Source organism: Pipistrellus kuhlii, unplaced genomic scaffold, assembly GCF_014108245.1.
Source record: "Pipistrellus kuhlii isolate mPipKuh1 unplaced genomic scaffold, mPipKuh1.p scaffold_m20_p_2, whole genome shotgun sequence".
NCBI lineage: Eukaryota > Metazoa > Chordata > Mammalia > Chiroptera > Vespertilionidae > Pipistrellus > Pipistrellus kuhlii.
The window spans coordinates 91,287,871-91,297,807 of record NW_023425515.1 but is presented as its reverse complement, the minus strand read 5'-3'; the positions used below and the strand labels follow the sequence as shown (position 1 = coordinate 91,297,807).

The window sequence follows — 9,937 nt, the reverse complement described above, 5'->3', positions numbered from 1 at the left end:
AGGCTGTGCCCTCTGCCCAGAGGGGTTTGATGGGGGTAGGGCTGGCCAGGTCTGGGTCTCAACCAATGGGGGTGGGGCCAGCTGGGTCTGGGTCTCCTGGGGGTGGTGGGCAGGGACTTGATTCTAGGTCCCATGGCATGCCCCAGACTCTGACAAGAGGGAGACTTTCATATATATTTTACTAATTTTCTTTCATCTCTGACACTTTTATTATAGAGAAAGAGCAAATAACAATATTAAAATATTCCCTATAATTAATTCCCTTTTAATGTGCACGAATTTCATGCACCAGGCCACTAATCTATATATATAAAAGCCTAAGCAACTGTTTAACTTTTCAACTGTTTGCTATAATGCTCACTAACCACCAGGGGGCAAACCTCAATGTACAGTCATGGAAACATAGAATAGACTGATAAATCTCAGAGGGAAGAGGAGAGGGGGAAGGGTGGAAAGAAATTAACCAAAGATATTATATGCATCCTAGAAGCCCAGTGCTCAGATTTGTGCACCAATGGAGTTCCTCGGCCTGGGCCTCTGACATCTCCTGAGGGTTCCCAGAATGGGAGGGCACAGACCAGGCCGAGGGACCCCACCAGTGCACGAATCTGTGCACTGGGCCTCCGGTTAATTTATAATGAGAGATAACTACTTATAAGATTAATTTGGTTGTTTTTGCATCACATATCTGAGAAACCTAATTAAATCTAACTGGGTAAACATTTCACAGACTGGGTTTTCTGGAAGCCCACACTGAAGCTGAGTTGGTGTGCAGGAGAGAGATCAGCACTTGTGGAAGTGAAAGGGAAAACTAGAATTGACAGAGAGGAAAACAGTGAGCACTGAGGCCATGGTCAGTCCAGTGTACAACTCTGGATCACACACATCTCTGCATTGGGCCAAAATGGCCTGACCTTTCCTCCACGCATCCATGGGAGCCAGATATAGGGAACTCGGGAGGAGAGTGGAGCAGTCTTCTGTACCGAGGCAGTCCCTGAAGGACCTACCAGCAAAGAGCTCTCTTGAAAGGGCTCTGGGTAGCTGCTCTCTGTGTATATACCTCAATGTGGGATTACAGAGACACTGTAAAGAGATTTTAAGGTTACATTTATAGAAATATTTATCAATCTGATGTGATCGTATCTAGCATGCTATTTCAATCCTTCTATAATCCTACTTAAAGTTCTTCCTCTTCTGTACACAACTGCCATCAAAACAGTAAATTTCTTTCCCAGCATCTGAAAGGATTTTATGCTGATGTCTGCAAATGTTCATATTTACCTCTTGATCATGGCTTATATAAAATCAATTTTAAAACCATATTTCTAAGGGCCAACACCTTTTCTTTTCCATTTCTATCTTTCTGGTTGCTAGTTGCTTGACACACAAAGAATTTGAACTTGCTACTGCCAGATTCCTGTTGTCACTACCAACCTGTAGCTACTGCAAATGAAAAAGTCCTCATCTTCAGATTTTTTTCAGAACATGTATGCAAGGTAAATAGTAGCCTCTAACGAGCATCTCCAAATAAACAGCTGTGGTAAATCCCCTCAAGAGAGCTGTATGTGATCCAGAGCTGTACACTGGACTGGCCATGGCCTTGGTGCTCAGTTTTCCTCTCTATCAATTCTAGCTCCAGAAAAGATGAAGTAGACATCTTTTGTTTTTTATGTATTTTATTAGTTTTTTACAGAGAGGAAGGGAGAGGGATAGAGTTAGAAACATTGATGGGAGAGAAACATCAATCAGCTGCCACCTGCACATTCCCTACTGGAGATGTGCCCGCAACCAAGGTACATGCCCTTGACCAGAATTGAACCTGGGACCTTTCAGTCCACAGGCCGATGCTCTATCCAACAAACCAAACTGCTTAGGGCTAGACATGTTTTTTACTCTTTTTTCTGGGTAGAAAGTTTTCTCCATTTTTCCTGATGTACTTGCTTTTTGCATGGGTCATAGGTTTAATGCTGCCTCACCTGATGACTGGCCTGAATTATACTTCATGGGCCTAAAGATCCAGGTACAGTGAGAGGAGAAGCTTTTAAGTTAAAAAAAAAAAAAAAAGTAAAATTATGTAGAAAGTTAATATTAGGATAGAAAAAGAAATAGCAAAGTCATAAAAATGACAAATGCAAACAAATACAATTAAATTCAGTCATCTTCATTTTTTTTCTGGCATTTTTTACTGCATCCTTTCATATGTCAGCTATTTTGTAAAATTTTTAAAGGAAAATTTATAAAAGTAATTCATTCTTCTTTTTGGCAGTTGATAAAAATGGATTCAGGCTTTTTCATTCTTGTCCTTTGAGGTTATTTCTCAGTTTCTTCTCCCACTAAGGGATGCATTAAAACTGTTATATTTTTTTCTAATACTAGAGTCCTGGTACACAAAATTTGTGCACTTCAGCCTGGCCAGCACCCTCTCACAGTCCAGGAGCCCTTGGGGAATGTCTGATTATCTGCTCCCACCCTATGTGGAGCAGGCCTAAGCCGGCAGTAGGACATCCTTATTGTGGAGACAGGAGAGGCTCCTGCCACCCCTGCTGTGCTCAACAGCCATGAGCCCAGCTTCTGGTTGAGTGGGACTCTCCCTGTGGGAGCACACTGACCAGGGCATCTGCCTTGAGCGTCTGCCCCCTGGTGGTAAGTGTGCATCATAGCGACTGGTCATTTGGCTGTCGGTCAATTTGCATATTAGCTGTTTATTATATAGGACTGCAATTCTCTTGTTAATGAGGTCAGCCAGATTATTGGAAATCTAAGCCATTCCAACATACCTCTGTCTCCACCACTCCACTGAAACTACCCTTGTCAAGATAACCTACTCTTTGTCCTCATTTTACTCAGAAGCATTTGTTATAGATGACCACTTTCTACTTTTAGAAAAATTATCTTGTCTTGGATGAAGACTCTTTCCTACTTCATCTGATATTCTTCTCTATTTCCTTTGCTGGTTTCTCCTCCAACAGAGCACCTTTTAATTCTCTTGAGAACTCAATCCTGGGGCCTTCTCTCTTCTCTTTACATAACCTTATCACACCTCAGGAATTCCCTTGACCTCAACTGCACCTCAGAGCTGATGATTCTTAAATTTATGTCTCTAGGGGAAAAATTCTGCTTCATGATCCAAACTTACAACTCCAACTGCAACTTTATATACATACAGAAAATGAACACATATCAAATCATATGAAATTGGAAGCAAGACCAGGGACATTCAAATCATATACCTTTCCTTTCTGCTAGAAGTAACCATTACCTGGACTTATGTGCAATCTTTGTTTTTTTGCTGTTGTTAACATTCATGAATACATTGCTATATTTTAATTTTACCTAGTTTTCTTAAACAGTAAGTAAATGGAATTATACTCTATACTTTTATCTTGCTTTTTTCACTATCATCTTTATAATATATGCAATTGTTGATTGCTCCTTTTTATTGCAGTGCAGTATTCCATTATATGAATGTCCTACAATGTAGGTTTACTCTTGTTGGATATTTGGATTGCTTCTAGTTTTTGCTAGTATAAACAATGCTTCTAAGAACAGTTGTGTATGTGCAAACTGATAAACATGCACCCATATTAGGAAAACTAATAACTACTGAGTAATGCACTCATAACTTCAGATAAAATAACACCGAATGCTTTTTCAAAGTGGTTGCACTAATGTACGTACCCATAGTATAATCTGTGATTCTATTGGTACATACATACACACCTCACCACCATTTGATAGTGCCAAATGCTAATTTTTTTTTTTTTTTTTTTTTTTTTTTTACCAATCTTGTCGGCTTTTTCTGGTATCTCACTGTGGTTTTAATTGCATTTTCCTGATTACTGAGGTTGAGCACTTTTTCATGTTTAACAGTCATTTTGATATATTTTTTTGTAAAGCCCCTGTTCAAGCCCACTTTTACATTAGAAGAAAAGATTGTAAATCTGATGAATGAAAATCTGAATTGAACCACCAAAGTGAAGTCATGGTCCCCCAACTTCCAAGACGAGTCAGTTTGCAACTCCAGAGCCACTCAAATGAAGAACTAGTCCCTTTGAGAAAGTTCCCAATTTTGTAGAAGTATCCGTACTCTAATATACCCTTGCCTAAAGTACTTTTGTCCATTTGCCAAGATGACTGTTCATTGGGGAAAACAATACATTCAGGTATTTCAGATATTTTGGACATTGTATCTACTAAACTGATAAAATTCCTAGGGATGCAGGAATGGCATTATGGTACATACATCAGTAAGAATAGAGATTTATGTAGGTCAGATGATTAAAGTGTTTTGCACTAGGTTCATCTTAACTGAATTCTTTCCAGCAGCTTTCCTCCACAGAATAGTCTCTGGCCTTCTGAAATAGTTTTATTTTGGTGCATTTAATTTCCTTGAAGGTTAGGCTGCCTCAACACCCTCTGATTTTTTGCAACATTGTAGTATACATTTTCTTTTGTACTCATAATCCCAAACTAAAACTTCTCCCAGCTTTGTCTTATTTTCAGACCTACTTATAGGAAATTCCAATCAGATTGTGGTCTTATTTTGTCAAAATTTATCAGTAATTTCTGTTTCCTGGGCATCTTAGGACACAGAGAATTTCCATTTTCTTAACTGCTACCTCCTTACATCTGCTAATCTTGACAAAGTCTTACCAAAATATTGTTTGACTATAATTTGGTTCTGTTCACTTACATTTTTTTGGATCCATGAGAATGCCTTGTCACTTAATTGCTGAAAATTCTGTCTACAGTTTTCTTTAGCTCTCCTTGTTGTTTTAAAAATGGATCTGGGAACATTTTAGAGTTTGTCATCCCACTTAAGCCCATTCTTTGTTTAGTTCTATTATTGCCCGTCCTCTTGCTTACTGCAAATACCTTTTCTTACCACATTGCTTTGTCTTTTTATCCTCTGGGAATCTTTTGCTGGACAGAATGCTTAATGTGTTTACATTGGTCAAAAATTTCCTTCATGTTGAGTTCTTTTTCTGTGTCAAGACATCCATTTTTAATTTAAGATCATAAAGGTACTCCCCTATGCTATCATCTAAAAGATTTATAGACTTCTCTGATTTAGCCATCAAGGAACAGCTGGTATCAGAATAACTTTCCTGCCATCACTGTCCACAAATCTGGATAAAAATATATAAAGCAACTCTTTTCAGTGTTTGGATAATGGATAGTACAAAGTTGAAATACTTGAGAGCAGTGAAGCATAAGGTAACTCTCCTGGAAAAATTTTCAAACATGAGGTACGGCAAGTACAACCCCCAAAGGGAAGTTTCCTTCTTACTTTCTTTTTTTGGTATGGTATCTTCATTTTTTTTCCATCACAATTTAACTCCACTTCCCCCCTCCCAATATCCTCTTCCACTCTACCAACTCCCTATCCCCGCAGTCACCACACTGTTGTCCATGTCCATGAGTTCTCATCCCCCCTACCCCCCATTTTTTGCTCAATCAATTTCAAGGACTACTGAAGACATACTGATTTTCCAAACTGTTAAATTTGGTTTTTATTTTTCCAAGAAATTAAATTACTTCTTTGAAAAATGATTCTCCTCTATTACTTCAGTAATCAATTTTTTTTTAATGATTGCTAGTCCAAATTTTAAGTTATGTGTTCTGTGAAAGTGTGAGGATGGCAAAATTTTTATAACTACTGAAAGGGGTGGGGACAATTATAACTACTACTTCATTTCCTTTCAAGTCTTAGGTCTCTGGTTTAAAAATACCAACTTCCAAAATAAAGATCAGGCAGAAAATTTTGCTATTTTTCACTTAAAATGTATTAATTTTTTTTTAATATAAATGTTATTTTAAAATTATCATTTTTACAGTTTCAATTTCTAATATGGTGAATAGCAATAGATATAACTGGCCCAAACAAAAGTTCATTTAGGTTCTCAATAGTTTTTGAGTGTGAAGTGATTCTGAGATCAAAAGTTTGATAACTACTGTTTCTGTATCAGTAATATTCAAATAGAAACATTTTTTTCAAAGTTGAAAAAAGCACATCCATAAACAATACAAAAACATTAATATACATCAAGATACCTAGAATTAAAAACAAATGAAAATAATTTTAAAACTCTGAGGGACATAAAAATATAATAAAAAGTCAGGCAACATTCTTTTTAGAGAGGAGGATTCAATAGTGTAGGATGCCATAATTCTCTGCATACCAATCTGTGCAAGTCAATGTAATTGCAATAAAAACGCCAGAAGGATTTTTATTTGAAAGGACATTGAATAATTCTAAATTTTTTTTGTAAGAGTACAGAAACTTTTGACAAAAATGAATATTAAGGGTATATGTGATAGGAAAACATGTATGTTACATATAAAATATTTTAAATCAATGTTCAAATAATAGTAATTAAATTAGCAATGGTAGTGAATAGATAAAAACAAATGGAACTGAAGAGTGTTTATATAATTATCAAATATAAAAATTTATTATCTAATGAAGATTACATTTTATATCAGTAAGGAAAAAGAATTATTTTATAAATGTATTAGACATAGTCTTGGCAGAAATTTGTGAATGCTTACCTCACACCTTAATATAATTTTTAACTGCATTAAAGACTGATATAAAAAACAGTCATAAACATAAAAGAAAACACAGGTATTTTTATAATATTGGGCAGGAAAAACTCTTTCGAACATGATATCAAAGGCGGACATGATAAAGGCTATCAACAGATCTGATTAAAAATAAAAAGTCACGAAACAATATTATAATAAAGTAAATGACAGAAAAAGTGCAATGCATGTAATAAAAGATTATTTCTAACATGAATTACTACAAATTTATAGACATGAACACCCACAATAAAAAATGCAAAGGGCATAAAGTAGCTATACAATAAATACAAACAGCCATTAACATTGAAGTATTTCACTCTCACTAATAATAAAAATAACACAATAAGCTTTTGGCTGTTACTGAAAAAATCTTAATGACTGATAACATTCCATGTTGTTGAACTTGTGAAGAAACACACTCTCACATACTAGTGGTAGCAATGTAAACTGGAATAGCTTTGGTGAAGGACAGTCTGACAATTCAGTTCAACATTTTTAATTTGTACACTCAGTAGCTCAGAAATTATACATCTATAAATTAAGCAGAAAAAAAAGGTATAAAATAATATACGCATAGATATAAGTAGCGCTCTACATTATATAAATTATAGTACATTTTCCTTAGAATCAAATACTAAAGGGAAGACAGGTAAATCCATACACACTTTCTTAAAATATGCCCACATTTATTATACTTTCTGTGTTTATGAAAACCGCTTACATATAGTTGCCTGTGTGTGTATGTGCACAAGTATAGAAAGATGTCCTGAAGCATCAATACAAACATGGTAAGTGTGTAGTTCTGGGTAGATGCATTTGGAAAGATTGTTACTTTTGTCGTATTACATAAGCTTTGTTTTATATATGTACTACCTGGCAGATTATGTGGCATGAGGTATGCATGCAAAAAAATATGTATAGATGGGTATGAATTCATTTTATAAAGCATCCCTCCACTGCTAATTTTAAAAATAAAGCATTAAATAGCCACCATTAAAAGATCTCATTTGATAGAACATAGCAACAAGATTTCAATTAGAACTAGTGCATTTACTCTTGAGGTCCCAGAGACAGTTTACACATAAATTGCTGAATATTTAGTGTTTTAGGGATTAACCTTTGGATAAGAAGGAATCTCTGATAGGAACTAGTGTGTTAGTTCTTTCCCTATTGTCTCTCAGTTCCAATTCAGCCCCACCCCTTGTATCCTCAGCTCTGATGCTGGTGCTGGGATTGCAAACTGCACTTTCCTGTCCTGTTTGCTGCATCCACTTAGATTCTGCAAGTTCTACAGCTGGAATGCAGAAAAACAATATTTACTTCCTAGTCTTTGCTTGCCAATTCTACCAGTGTTGACCTAATGGCATCAACTCATTCCAGTCTTCAACCACTTTAATATCTTCTAGAACTATCTTCATTGCATCCCTCAGAAGTAGCAAGAGTGGAGAGGTGGTGAACCACCTCAGACTGAGCAACTGCATGGGGACTTGGAGCTCTAAGTTTCTGGTCAGATGTTCTATCTGATGTAGTGAAGTGGTAATGGCAGGATCAAGATAAAAGGACAAATGTTAAAGGCCAATTTGCTCAGACTAGCACTTTGGACAGTGTTAATGTTCCAGGGGTACTAATAGAGGAAAATGTCCATATTAGTAAGGGTCTGGGACAGCTCTGTCCAATAGAACTTTCTGCAATAATGGAAATGTTCTACAATACACTGTCCAATGTGATAGCAACAGTCACATGCGCTATTAAGCATTTGAAATATGGCTAGTATGCCTAAGTAATTTTATTTGGCTTAAATTAAATAGCTACATGTGGCTGATGGCTAACGTGTTGGACAATGGAGGTCTAAGGTGACTGTAGGGCTGGAGAACCTGCAAGACTATGAAGTTGCCAGACATCTTCAAAGTTACGGGGGAGGCAAAACACAGAGATATTATCTTCCTCTAAAGAAGCCCAGTCTAGCAATGGAAGACAAACATGCAAAAACTCTTTGAAAGATTATTCTGCCAACAATGTGTAGGACAGATTGTAGGGACAAGATTAAATATAGATGCCACTGGGGGCTAAATCCACTTTGTCCAAATTAAGAGATCAATGAAGAAAAGGGATGAGCAACTATTAAAATATCTGACCTGTTCACAACTTGGCAATCCATGGGAAATAAAATAATTGAAAATAATTTTCAATTTCTAGATTATTATATAATTAACCAAGGGAATATAAGAGAATTAGGCTTCGGAAGAAGTAAGGAATTGTTTTGGATTGCTAAGTTTAAAATGCTTGTGAAATATCCAAGTCTATACGTTAGACGAAGAATTGGAAATTAACTCACAGGGAAGGTTTGCTTAGAAACATGATCTGTGAGTCGACGTGTAGGCAGTGCAGGAAGACAAGGTAGTAGAAATGACCACCCAGGAAAGGTAAAGAGTTACAAGGGGCCTTGACAACTGATATTTAGGGAACAGAGAAAAGAAAATGACAAGGAATGCAGACAGGAATGAAAGTAGCTCAAAAGAGCCCATCTCAAGAAGGTAAAGATTCTAAAAATCAGGAACAGGAGTAATCAAGTGACAAACTGTAAAAAGGGCTGACAATTATGAACACTGTGGCAGAGATTATTGGAGTGTTTTATATATAGAACCCCATTTAATCTTTTCAGAGTCCTACAAGGTGGGTTATAGTGTAATTCCATTTTGAGAAACTGAGGTACAGAAAGGTTGAGCTCACTGAAGGTCAACCTGCAGCTCGCTGGCCCAGGATCTGGACCTAAGCATCTGGATCTAGAGCCTGCACCCTGAAGCCACTCAGAAGAGAGAAGTCCGGTGAGCTCAAGACTGAAAACATTGGAGTGCAGCTTTGGCTGGAGCACATACCAAAGCAAGCTGGCCTTATGGCTAAGGCAGCCAAGCAGAACACTTAACCCTATGCCTTTCCTGTGACATACAATAATTAGAAAGGCAAACTCCTTCACCTGAACGCTTGAGCTAGGTTTTATTAGTCTCTCATGGTAGGGCCACAGATGATTCTTAGAATTGAAGTTGGGGGAGCATTTACCAAATGTTCTGACTTTCAAGTCTTTTAGGAACCCACATGATAGGCTTCTCACCTGCTTCTGATACACAGCCAGGGTAAGAAATACTAGTCTAGCACTAGATTAATGAAGAAGCGAGGGCCAGCTGTTAAAGGACAAATTGATGTACAAACTGGTACATCAATTGTTTGCAAAAATATTTGGTCTGCAAAAGTATTTGTTGTGGGCTGCATGTGGCCCACGGACCATAAGTTTGACATGCTTGGGCTAGTACAAGGCAAAAAAAAAAAAAAAAAAAAAAAAAAAAGAACTTAA

The 9,937-nt window shown here is 36.8% G+C and overlaps 1 long non-coding RNA gene across 1 annotated transcript; it reads right to left on the bottom strand.

Annotated features, from left to right (window-relative positions):
* Positions 1-5,457: 5,457 nt before the first annotated feature.
* LOC123652656 lies at positions 5,458-9,937 on the bottom strand. Its single transcript, XR_006742104.1, has 2 exons — positions 8,076-9,937; positions 5,458-7,705 (listed from the first exon to the last, which is right to left on the bottom strand). It is a non-coding gene; the product is annotated as an uncharacterized LOC123652656 (long non-coding RNA).